The sequence below is a fragment of the Lactuca sativa genome, chromosome 2, assembly GCF_002870075.4.
Source record: "Lactuca sativa cultivar Salinas chromosome 2, Lsat_Salinas_v11, whole genome shotgun sequence".
Taxonomy (NCBI): domain Eukaryota; kingdom Viridiplantae; phylum Streptophyta; class Magnoliopsida; order Asterales; family Asteraceae; genus Lactuca; species Lactuca sativa.
In genome coordinates, this window is record NC_056624.2 from 196,745,908 (window position 1) to 196,760,233 (window position 14,326).

Sequence of the window (14,326 nt, forward strand, 5' to 3'; positions counted from 1 at the left end):
ATCGTTGTGGTTGATATAGTGGTAAGTCGACATGTTCTAATGAACTTGATATATATTGTCCAAATAGGTCTGGACAAGCAATGGATTGGGAAGCTGTAAATAAGTTATGTTCGGAATCATAGTTAGTCTTCACTAACTAACCGGGTGAGTAACCTCACTTCTTTTCTCTCTCTCTCTCTCTCTCTCTCTATATATATATATATATATATATATATATATATATATATATATATATATATATATATTGTCTAGATGTATGTTATTATTATATTGCATTGACGTGTTAAATACATTAGTATGATTATTGTGTATTGTAATGTCTAGGATTGGAACTCGTAAGGTTATACTTGTACTTTGGTATTGGAGAATTATAGGTCACTGGCAAATTTAGTGACTGAACATTATACTTGTAAAATGATATTAGTTAATGCAAGGTAATAATGGACTTAGTGTATGAATGCCATACTTGTATATAGTTAAGAAATATGAATTGTTAATGGGTATTTAGAAGTTCTAGAGTAGCATAAATATAAAAATGATTAGAAATATTAATTTATGATTGTAGCATTGGTGGCTATGATATCATCAGTGGAGAAATGCAAATAAATAGTAAACTCAATGTCCATAACGCTAGATTTGATAGATTGTTGCGGAAGAGTGATGGTAATCTTGGTGATTGTAATACCATTACTGGAGAATTAGTAGTTTATGTAATATTAATTACTACGAAGAGAGCTTATAGAACTTAAAAGTAGCTAACACGAATGTAAGTCTATTATAACGTCCCAAAAATTCATAGTAAAACTTTCATTTTCAAAACAATATATCATACAAATGAGTTGTTCCAAAACCGATCAAAGTGAATATATTATTTAAACATCAAAGTAATATCGTTAATTGACAATGTGGAAAACTATGGGCGATGTTGTGCAGTCAGGTTTGGCCCTTCCCTTTCGAACCGAAAGTACCTGAAATCGTAAGCACAAAGCTTCGTGAGTTTTCTAAGATACCACATACCATAGATACAATAGAGATTGTTATGTGCCAACTTTAGTCTTGACATTATCCCACAATCTGTGTCATGGTCTTTCCTTGCCAGGTCGAGGGCCAAAACTTGGGTCTTACAGACCGGTGCCAATAGCCACCTCCTAGTCTTCCACATAAGTATCACAAAGACAACAAGCATACTACATATACATGCCAAGGTCCAGATCCTAGTCTTGCATATAATTGTCAAGAACTGTATCCAGGTCTTTGATGTAATTTCCAGGTGCCACCACCTGGTCTTCCTACATAATATATCCTAGTGGGTTGGCATTGGTGCCTTCAACCCACGAGTATAGTGAGGAGACTTACCTCACAGTCAGACAAAATAGTTGTGGCAACACGCTGCTCTGAATACCAACTCTACCGGTCACTTATACAAATAACAGTGACCAACACTCGAACTACGTCTTAAAATACCCAAAATACCCTTAGGTCAAACTTGGTCAAAGTCAACGGTCAAAATTCAACCAAGCTAGTCGCCACGTCGTGGCTACAAACCGAAAAAACAAATGGGTCTTGACCAAGTCACCATGTCGTGGCGACCTCAACCACGTTGTGGTGATGAGTTTGGACAACTTAAACCGATAAGTCATTTCCTTCAACTACAAGAGCTCCAAGGCTCATATTTATTCCTTCCCATTGTCTTGATGAGTAAAGTTTCCGACTTTATCCCTCACACCCCTCCATAAGGCAAAGTCCCAACCCAAACCACATAGGGTAACTTAAGACATCTAGATTCTCATTAAGCACCAAATCCTCAGAGTTGCACCTCCAAAGTTTCCATAAATATTTCATACTCCTAAGAAACCCTAAAATACGTGGCTTTATGAACTTGCATATCTAATACATGCCTATTCCATCAAGGTCAAAATTTTGGTTTAATGACCAAAACCCCATGAATGACATCAAAACTTGATTATAAATCAAATCCAAGACACTAAATGCTCCATTAAACCCGGGGATTCATAAAGTTGAAAACCTTATGAGATCCTATCACTTAAATCCATCAAAACATGGGAACACTACTAGAAAAAAGACCTTTAATGAGACGCTTTTTACGACACGCGATAATTAACGATACGCAAAAGGACGTGCCCTTAAAATAGTGTCATCTCTCCAAAAAATTTAAGGATTTACGTCACGCTTTATTGTGTGCCCTTAATTTAGTGTCTCAAGAAAAAAAAAAATTAAAAACACGGAGGGCGCTTTATCTTAAACACGTGTCGTCTGTACCTGTCGCTTTATAATTTTAATGAAACGCGCTTTTAGTAGACAAGGGGGGAAATGAAATCCCCAAAATTTTGAAAACCCGCCTTTTTTTCTATCTTCTATCTATCTTTCATCTTCAACCTAACAAGGACGAGCATTGCACTCTTGATTTCCCTAACTCTTTCTCATTTTCTGATTCAAACTTGAAAGAATCGAAAAAAAATCTATCAATTTTGAAGCCTAAAAAAAATCTAACAAGGACGAGTATCCATCGATCCAACTTCCAAAAATAGAGGGCATCGATTCCACGTCTTCCGGGGTGGGGAGGAAGGAAAAATTGTTGGTCCCGTGTTGGTTTTGTGATGTTCAATCGAAGAAAAGGAAATCAGAATCGACGAAAAAGAGACCGGCTGGCCAGGTGCGTTCGTCGGCCCTCCACTGTTTCATATTTTCTTTTTGTCTTTCTCTATTAATAACTTCGGTTATCTCACCCCTTCTACTCCAAAACAAAATCGATTTATCCTCTTTAGTTCAACAGGGAAACAACAACGTGGTCTACCTTCGCTCCTTGTCAATGTTTCCTCCACCGCCTCTCCCTGTTTGCTCTACCTTCGAAAAAAAAGGAGGGCAGCCGTCGTGACGGTGCCGACCACCGGAAAGTGCAAACGAACTCGATTAGGGCATAATGCAATCATTCATGATGCCAAAGGTAATTAATTAATTTTTTTTGCAGTTTTTAGTTCACCTCTTTTACATGGATTACTTGCAAGTAAAATCGTCTTCTCACATCATGTTTATACGGACTCGGAACCATCGATTCGTTTGTGAGGTATAGTTACCCTTTCTGAAGCATTTGTTTAAATGTAAAATCCGCTCTTTTGTGATGAAATACATACGTATTACTTCTTTTTTGTACATTTTTGTCTACAGATGATGTTCTTTAACCATTTTTTACATTCTCTGTTACTTGAGCCGTAGAATATCAGTGAGTTATGATACCTGAATTTGTTAGTGTGTTTATTTTTGTTAGGTTGAAAGTAGTGATCTTATTGCATATGGTCTGATACCTGAATTTGTTGGAAGGTTTCCAATTCTTGACAACTTATTAGCTCTTACAAAGCCTCAACCTGTCCCGGTACCTTTTCATTAACTGTAGGCATTAATTAACTACTTTTGGTAGGTGTGTTTCTTTTTGTTCTCAATAAGTCCTATATACTATGGGTAAAGTAATGTGGATGAATAAGAAATAATGTTTTGTAGGTGCTACCTCAACCAAAGAATGCATTGGGGAAACGGTACAACAAGTTATTTCAGATGAATCAACTAAGTATTCTTTCATCTCAACAGTCAACAGATTTACTAATGAAAAATGTTAGTTGTAATTGTTTATTATTTTTTGCAGGTTAACCTACACTATACAGAAAGTGCTTTAAGATTAATTACAAGAAAAGCAATAACTAAGAACACTGGGGCCGTGGTCTGAGGGCGTTATTGGAAAACATATTTATGGATGCCATGTATGAGGTTTGTGTCTAAAGATTACTACTGTATTATTTTTTTTCTTTTTATAATGAAATGATAGAAATAGAATGATAATTTATAAATGTAATGCAGATTCCTAATGAAAGAACAGGTAAAGATATAATAGATGTTGTGGTTGTTGATGAGGAAGCAGTTGGGAGTGGCGCTAAAATCCTCCATGGTGAAGCTGCTCTTGCCCATTATCTATCACAACACTTAATAGGTAACTTAAAAGGTTCCATCCTATTTTTGATTTTTGATTAATTAATTAATTTTTGATTAATCTATCACAACACTTACAGGTAACTTGGAAGGAATATTTGCCCCTGGTTGGATAGGATATGGGAATGCTTATGCACCCAAAGAAGCAGATGATCAAGCTATGTCTGGTTATTGAACTGTTGCACGCTTATTTCCTGGGTAATTTATCTTTTTTCTTTTATTTAAATTAAAAAATGATAATATTATCAAAGTGTAATATGATTAAATTATTTGTTTTTAATCTTTAGGTGTCACTTACCTAAACTCGCTGAGCAGGTAGTAATTGCTATACCACATTCTTAAAAAAATGTCTAAAATACCCTTTTCTTTATTTGGTTTGATGTAATTTCATTTTTCTTTGGTTGTGTATAGTTTTTTTTGCAAGCAAATGCAATATGTCCTTCGGATTCACTTGTCATGAACAAATTCACTGGGCACACAAAAGATGTCATGGGTTTGATCAACTGGTACTGGCTCTTTAGTCTTTCTTTTTATATCTTTTTATGAAATCAGCTTATGATATGAGCTCTGTTTTTCACATGGTCTAGGACCACTAATTGCTTAGGATGGTAACTAGGTTGTCTTTTCGTGCCCTCCTTTGATACACCATAAAGGCATGAAGATTCTCTCTCTCTCTCTCTCTCTCTCTCCAAATTCTAAAACAAACAACAACAGATAAATAGATGCCAACATTTTGCTTAAAATTCTGTGAACATTGAAAAAAAAAACGAGGTCGATAGTGCCTTTTTCATGAGATTGTCAAAAGTTGAATAAAATAAAAAAATAAACAAGGGTAATATTGTAATAGGGAGGGTCTTAATACATAAAGTGACCAACCTCTCACTTAGCACGACAAGTCATTTTGATTTTATTAAGTAAAAAAGAAACAACCTTATCAATCTACATGCATTTAGTCATGTACTGCTGTCCCACAATTTGTCATCATAGAAGAAGACCCTGCTGTCCCACAAGGGTAATATTGTAATAGGGCTGCTTTATATGTCATCATAGAAGACCCTGTTGTCCCATAATTTGTAACAATTTGTATTATCATTATTTGATTTTAATAATAATTTGTTTTATCTTATTGTTGAGGTTATAGATCGATAGTCTTACTTTTCATGTCATTATTATTTATTTCTTTTTTTGTTTGTAGTTTCTTGCAGAAACTTTGGATGTTGTTCAAGACATTGATTGGGTCATTTCTCTTGGAAATGCTTTTGCAAAGCAGTATGAGCTTTATACATATGATGATGAGCATTCGGCACTACTTCACAGGTATGAACTCATTATCATTATCATTACATTTTTTTAATTAAATTATCTTATTGAGAGTATTCTTCTCCTACAAGTGTCTTGGTATACTTCTTCAGAAAGTTGATAACATGACTTATGTTCGTGATAAAATCGTCTGGATGTACAAACAAGCAAATAATCTAGATTTCAAGTATTCCAGCACCTTGATAATTATTACATTGCTATGTTCCACATTTAACCCTGTTTTCTAATATTGTTTTGGTTGAACATGTTATTCCTCAAATTTTAACAGATTCTTGAATTGTGACTCACCCCTGCAGCTTTCTGAATGCAGGCTTATTTTGGTGTTGGATTAAGTGGAGTTCTGGCTTGGTGTGTGCGAGTGGGAAGGAACCAACCCAATGCCCCCGGAGTTCTGGCACCTTCCATCTTTACTTCCTATGTATCCAGGTTAATCTACTCGTATTTATTCATGTCTCAAAGTGTGTATTCCAATATCAGGTATCATGATTTGTGTATTTATAAAATTTTGAAATAGGGTCTTGTTTAATGCTTTAGCTGTGTTTGCTCTAAGGGAGATCAACTTATCAAAAGTAAGTTATTGTTTCACCCTTTTATTTAATATTTTTGTAATTGAATGAAAGTCTTAATGAAAGTAATTGACAACCCTTTCTCTGTAAATGATGTTGTGATTGTGGGAGAGGTGTTGTGTTTTTCTCTGTTGCTAGGTAACCTTCTCAACAACAACATTCTACTTAAGCAGGTGAGTAATCAAGATTAAGGGAGACTTGTAATCATGTTTGACATTCCTTTCCAGTAAGAAACAGAGTTGTATGATTATTTGTTAGTTTTATAGGAATGTATAACCCATGTTAGCAATGTATTATTTTTGTTTAACATTTGAATGATTCTTTGTATGACATTACAATTTGTGCAATTTATTTTATTTTTTGAGTGTGAAATTTTATTTTATATTATGCAATGGATTGTATTTTTTGTATATGGTATTTTATTTCTATTATGAGAAATTAAATGCAAATTTAATTTAAAAATTAATAAATATATAAATTTATTTTTTTTAAACATTTAAATTTACGATACGCAAAAATGTGTGTCATCTTCATTTATGACATGGCCTTTCTTGACAGGGGCTTTGTTGATACGCATTGCGTGTCATTAACACGCGCGTCGTAAGGTTACGACACGCGAATGTGTGTCATCTTCCTTTATGACAGGACCTTCCTTGATACGCATTGCGTGTCGTAAACGAATTGCGCGTCGTAAATGCGCGTCGTCTATAGATGACGCGCAAAAGTGTGTCGTCTCTCTTTATGACAGGGCCTTCCTTGACACGCATTTGCGCGTCGTCTGAGCCTTTTACGACGCGCAATGAGCGTCGTAAAATGCTGTTTTTCTAGTAGTGAAAATGGGACAGAAACCAAAAGATATAGCAACATGGCAAGAAAAGGTTGAGTCTTGAACACTCACCACGGTCCAAGAGATATGCTAGCTGAAGAAATGATATTTTCCAAGTAACCACCTCACCAATAGCTTCTCTCTCCTTCTAAAATTACCAAAAAGCACCAAGAATGAGCTCATAAATTCAATAGAGGCTAGGGTTTAGGTTTCTGAGGTTGGGAGGAAGATGGAGGCTGAAACCCTAGCCTTAATGTTCCTTATATAAAGTCAAAATCCCAAAATTAGGATTTCCACTAAAACACATGCCACGTCGTGGTGGGTCATTTAAATCCCACGATCCAAAATGTTATGTCACATCATGGTGATGCTCCACTACGTCGTGGCCACCCCATTTAAAATAAATGCATAAAATTTGATTCATATCTGGATCGAATGTTACATCTACTATGCCTTCTGAGTAAGTGGAATGTTTGATATTTTGGTTAGTGTTATTTTATCTTTATTGTGTAGCAGGAGGTTGGTGTATGGTTAGTGTACATATAGGTATTAGATTGAGTTGGTTTTGTTCATCGTAAGGTAATGTGATAAGGTTGTATATTACTGATGGAATTATAGCAATAACGACATTGTATTGTAAGTCTATAGGACTGAAATTTATAGTAGTCTAAGTGATTGAAAGCTTGTTATTCGAGGAATTCAAGTCAATGGTAGATTTGGTGTTTGTAACACAATACTTGTAGATTATTTAGAAAGAAATAGTGATATGCTTGGTATTGTAATTACCACTATATGTGAATCAGTTGTTAGTGGTATGCTTAGTGTTATAATTACCATTGTTTATCTTTGACGCAAATATGGTTGTAATGGTATGCTTAGTGCTGGAAGTATCATTGTGATGGAATAATGTTAGTCATGATAGTCTTTGTGACTATAATATCATGAACTAAAATTAGTGGTGGTCTTGGTGACTTTAACACCATAATATTGAGAATAAGTTATTCGTGGTGGTCTTGGTAACAGTAACACCACCATATTGGCAATTGTTATTCGTGGTGGTCTTGGTGATTGTAACCTCATGGTGTTATGAGAATGTATAAATTCTTGTATGTTAGCATTATATTATGATAATAGTCTTGGTGGTTGTAATATTATCATTTGTAGAATCGTAAATTTATAGTTACCTTGGTGGTCAAAATAATATACTTGCGTAAGAATATATTGTTGTGAAAGTTTAAATGGCTTCAATGCTAGGAAGAGAAATGTCTGTTGGAGGATTCTGTAATATATGTAGTATTGATTACTAGTGAGGAAAAGTTAAGTGGAATTGATAGTGACTTGCTTAATTGTAAGTGACTATAGTGGTATCTTCACCAAGCCACCTATAAAGAAATGCATTAACAATATTTTATCATACATAGATGACATTGACAGTGATTTATTTTCAGTCCATGAATTTGATGACATTGTTTGAGAATTAGGGTACCAAATTGAGCAGACCATTTACTACCATTCTGCATCCATGATTACCCCTTAGACTATGGATTATTGCCTTTAGGTAATGACCAAGATGTACTTAAATCGATTTTGTATTTCCCTAAACACAAGCTAATAAAGGTGTATATTGAAAATGATCAGACTAGGGTACCCACTTATTTTAAGTCTCCTTCTAGAGTTGTTATTGAGGAGTTAGAACCTAAGAGTATGTTACCATAAATGAATAGAAAGAAACCTGGTACAAGAAAAGAAGGATCATGTAGTAGAAAGCTTGATTTGATCCAACCTATCAATTATGTTATTTAGTAGTCACAGATAAGAGATATGGATGAAGGGCATGATTATTCCAAGACTATTGTTCCATGATGTGCAATTTATATACCTACCAGTTTTAAATTTATAAACCTAACCTACTTAACTACTAATTGCACTTAGGTAGTGTACCTAGTCAAAATTATAGAATAGTTTTTGGTAAGTCGAGTGTGGAACATAAGGAACATAATTTTATTAATAAAACAATTACAAAAAATTAAACTAGGAAACAAACTTTAAATAGGGGTTTTACTGATTTTGCAAGATCATAAGAACTTAAATCAAACAACTACCAAATATCACTATTAAACTAAGAAAATAAAACAAATTGAATTCAATATTAAAGAGTACTTTCGTTAGATCCGAATCCACCATTTTCCCTATGGTTGATTTCTTATTAACTTACTATTCTTGGTTACCAAATTATGATGTAACTAGTTATTATTATCAAATTCCAAATTGTTGCCAATCCATGACTTAATATGTTATAACCAAACACAAGTCAACACAAAATTGATATTAAAATAAATTTGGCTATGCACGATAAATCTATAAGTTGCTTTTCTATGATCAAGTCAAGCAACCAAGCACAAAATATGGATCAATTATGCTCTCTAACATAGTTAAAGTTACTAACTTTAATTACCTAATCTAAGATTTATCAATTTAATGATCATAAACCACTAGGTAAACAAATTCCTGTAAATTGAATGATCATCTACTACACAAAACTTGTATCAAGGCAATTAAAAACTATAACTTAAACATGTAAGGTTTTGATTATCAACACTATTAAAACCAACAATAATTAGTCATAATATTGAAATTAACACATAGTTTAAACGGTTAATCATCACCAACGAAAGTATAAGGGTTTTATCCCATAATCATAGCAGAAAACATAAAATCAATGCAAATAAGACTAGACATGATTAAAGGTATCAAACCGAAAGAATTAATGTTCTTTTCGTATAGATCCCTTCAATAATTTAGCTCTAATCAAATTCTGATCCTCCAATGTTTTTCCAGAGGGTATTTGTCCCAGCTCTTCTCCAGAAAATTGGTCAGAAGTCCCTCCATTCGACCTAATGTTCGAAATATATAATTTCCATAAAGCTGGCTCCCACGTCGTGGCAAATAGTCCCCACGGCGTGACGATCATTTAAATCGCGTATCCTCCAAGAAAAAAATTTGATCGCGAATATTCTACTCACCACGGCGTGGCAAAGGATCTCTACGTCGTGAGCCTCAAATTTCTTGAGTTCTTTTGACTTTGATTGACTTGGTCCAATATTCCTGCTTCGAGCTCCGCATTTGCTTCCTTTTCATCCTGAGCAGGTATTTGTTGCTACAAAACATATTTCAAATATAGCAAGTACCGTTTGTCCTAAAATAAGCACAATTGTAGCTAAAACTATTAAGATAATGCACAAAGTATATGAATAAATATGCAAAAATCAAAATACCCTACACTTGACTTTTTCTTGCCACCAAGCAAATCTGATTTTATAATCATCATACTGTCACATCAAAACCATAGCCACTAACATCGCACAAGACAATCGATTTTGAGCTCATCCATTACGTCGAGACCATAATGCATGTATTTGCATCTAATGACTCATAAGTACTTCTCCAATCCTAAATAATCACAATTCCTCACAAACACTTCCCATTTATTTTGAACAACATTCATATTATCCATCCCTCCAAATATATCCTCATAAATCATTCTTTACCTCAAGGTATTTATGGTTAAGCACCCAAGCATACATATGGAAAAATAACCTAGAAAGAAAATTACAATAAATAATAACTTGGAAAATTGCCTTATTCTTCAACCTGAGTCTTCGATTTTTGGAACTTTTGAACTTTTCTTCATAACATTTGATCTTTCTAGCTTTGTAGACTCTTATTCACTCAAACTTTTGCAACATTTTTTATTTTATTTTATTTTTTTTACTAGTTTTTTCACTCAAAACTAAAAACCTAAAAACATATGCTTAAGCTTAGAAACTTAACTTCAACCGTTATTGGTTAAATGTATTAGTCTAAAGTGTAACGACTACATAAGTTCTCTTGAATATATTTTAGGTACACGATGCTAAACATATTATGTCCTTCAAACTAAACAAGGTTATGTTTTTGTCCCATGATTTCACTAGGATAAGGAAGCCACAAATATAGTAGAACATATATTGGCTCAATTAAGCAGCAAAGTGTGCATCGGATCACCCTACATAACTCTAACAACCTAAGTCTCACACAACAACATAATAATTTTTTTATCTAGATTCAATTTTAGACAATTTTTCAAGTTTTTCTATTTTTTTTAAATCCTAGTTATTTTTATTATTATTTTATCTTTTAAATCAGTATGCTTGCATGCCAATATTCGACCCCCTATCCCAAACTTACTTCATGCAATGTCCCCATTGCATGCATAAAAAATTAAAGAACATAAAATTAATGAGGGAGAAACTGGAACAGACTCCCATAGGGTAGTAGTGGCGAGATCGAAATTGAAATTTGTGTGGTTGATATCTCGTATAATGGCTGAAAAAACAGTACCTATTGACTCTCCGTTCGTGGATGTGCTGGATAAATATAACCCAAAGACACATCTTCAAAAAGTGTGCAAAATTTTTCCACAATGTTGGAAGTATACGCCACGTCGTGGAGGTGAGTCTGACAGAGTTTGATCACGATAAAATCAAATGCCACGACATGGAGGAGATGGCCACATCGTGGAGGTTTCACAGAATGTATTTTAAGCCAAATTGTAATGAATTTCTCTACTTATTAATGACGTAAGACCATCCCAAACCTCTTCTTTTCTGTAGAATTCTTTCAAACCCTTACCGTCATTTTATAGGCACCCTGCAGTTATTCTAAGATGTGGCTCTTGATTGTAATATTCAAAATCTCTTGGCTTTTCCAATTAAACCACTTCACTTCTTTCATTTCTTTCAACACTGCAAACACGAGATCAAAATCTAGAAAAACATTATAACATCAAATCTGAGTAAAATTTTCATTTTTGAAATACAACCTAATAACCATAATTGTTTACAAAACATTGTTTCAAAAGTTATAGTCAATAAACAGAGTATCCTAAAATCCCAAAAACATAAAATCTAAAGGATTTACATGATCATGCCTTCGCCTTGCCACAATCATCTGAAGTACCTAAAAAATAAACTGAAACTATAAGCCAAAGTTTAGTGAGTTCCCCTAAAGTACCACCACAAAAACATATAACTAAACAAATACTAGGTCCACAACCTCCTGGTTACATTACCCCTAGCCCACAAACTTCCGGTTGGAATGCTCCGGCCTACAACCTTCTGGTTGGATTTCCTAATACATGCTGGGTCCACAACCTCCTGGTTGGATTTCCCCTGGCCCACAACCTTCCGGTTGGAATGTACCAACCTACAACCTTTCGGTTGGAATGCCCAGTCTGTTGACTGACAACACAAAGCAGTACATTCTCAACCCCAACATACCATGTCGACATATACATAACAAATAACATATATTCATCAACATATAATCATATAACTAGTTATCAGACAAATAGGCATATCTACAGATCACTACATCATAGCAACATCCTATATACCAGGACATATATCTAACTATTCACTACAACATAACAACATCCTTTATTCCAGGATACATAATCTTGTGGGATGGAATTGGTGCCTTCAACCCATAAGTACAATGAGGAAAAACTTACCTCTCAGTTTGAAAAGATTGTTGAACAGGACACCGCTCCGAATATCAGCTCAACCGGTCACCAATTCATTGGAACATGACAAAACTTAACTTATAATAAAAATACCCAAAATACTCCTAGGTCGAACTTGGTCAAAAGAAGTCAATACCAAAAAGTCAAAAAGTTAAGCTGAGTCAATTCAGTTGAGTATGTTGGGTGTAATCAGCTGGTATACATGGCATACTCGAGCTTGACTAGAAATAGGGTCTTTGACCTTATACGTGCAGCGTACCTAGGGTACGCCCAACGTACTCAGTTGCTTCCTTTCCTTCTATTAAAAGCTTAATTCTTTAAGCTCTTTCGTCCAAATTCCAGATCTAATCCTCAAATTTTATTCTTAACCATAAAGTTTCTAACTCTATGGTCTTGCATGGCTATTAAGTGTTGAATACCAAAACCCTAACTTTTTAACTCATTAAGACATCCTAGTTCATGGATGGAAGGAAACTAATGACCAAAATTACATTTTTATGCTTCTACACACTCCAAAATGTTTGAATTGACAACTCATATGAATTAGAGTAACCCATACTCATATTACCAAGCTTATGGGACCAAGAGAACACAAATCCACAACTAAACAAGATCTAATCAATATTTCATCAAGTCCATATCTTTTTACCTTCAAAAGGTGTCAAATGATGATGTGATTCTGGATTCAAAAGTGCTCTACTCTTCTAAGACGGTCTCTTCTTCTTCCTTCCTCCTTCAAGATCACCAAAACACACACAAATGGCTCAAAGATGCTCTCAAAAGGATTAGGGTTTGCAACGGAGTCGAAATGGGCTTGGAGGCTGATGAAAGAAAGAACCAAGAAGCCTTGATAGTTAAGGATGTTTAAATTGGGTCCAAACCCTAAAAATTGGGGTTTAGGATTCTGTCATGTACGCCCAGCATATGCATGCTTCACCCAAAAATTACGAAAATGCCATTATAGGCCAATTTGCAAACAATTCTCGCACATAAGGGTTAAAAATGTAATTTACCTGAGTTTTGAATGCTACAATTCTCCCCCATATGAATCAGACTTCGTCCTCGAAGTCCGCTGTTGAGAACAACTCAGGATAGTGCTCTCGCATCTCTGTCTCCGGTTCCCAAGTCCCTTCAAACCCCTTCTGATGCTACCACTGGACATTGACCAAAGATACCACCTTGTTCCACATGGCCTTCAACTTTCGATCCAAGATTGCCACTGGTCTCTCAACATACTTCAGGCGATCATCAACCTGAATATCATCCAAAGGAATGACATACACTTCCGAAGCTGAGAAACATGGGAGGTGTAGTGGATCAGACTGAGTTATTAAGGCAAATCCAGCCTGTAAGCTACCTTGCCAACCCTGGCAATCACTCGAAATGGCCTGATATACTGGGGCCCCAACTTTCCCCTCTTCCTGAAGAATATTACACACTTCCAGGGTGACACGTTCATCAAAACCCTATCACCGACCTGGAACTCCAACTTAGATCGACACATGTCAGTATAACTCTTCTGCCGACTCTGAGTCGTATGCAATCTCTGTCTGATCTACTGAATAAGATATGTCATCTAAAGAACCACCTCGGTCTTCCCCATAACCCCGTGACCAACCTCTCCCCAGCAAAATAGGCTATGACACTTCCTCCCATAGATAATCTCAAATGACAGCGTACCAATACTAGAGTGATAGTTGTTGTTGTAAGAAAAATCAACCAGGGGAAGGTAGGAGTACCAACTCCCGCCGAAATCTATGACACATGCTCTTAAAATATCCTCAATTGTCTGAATGGTCCTCTGGCTATGGCCGTCAGCCTGCGGACGATAAGCAGTGCTAAGATGTAACCTCGTACCTAGTTCCTTGTGGAACTTCTGCCAAAAACGAAAAGTGAACCGAACATCTCGATCAAATACAATGGAACTGGAATACTATGCCGAGCAACTATAACCCAAATCGCATCAAACCGCATAGCCATCCGAGGTAACTTGGTAATGAAATCCATAGTAATATGTTCCCATTTCCACATGGGAACCACCAAAAGCTAAAG

General features: G+C 35.3%; 1 pseudogene; it reads left to right on the top strand.

Annotated features, from left to right (window-relative positions):
* Positions 1-414: 414 nt before the first annotated feature.
* On the top strand, positions 415-4,192 carry LOC111899915 (CLP protease regulatory subunit CLPX1, mitochondrial-like; annotated as a pseudogene).
* Positions 4,193-14,326: the final 10,134 nt, after the last annotated feature.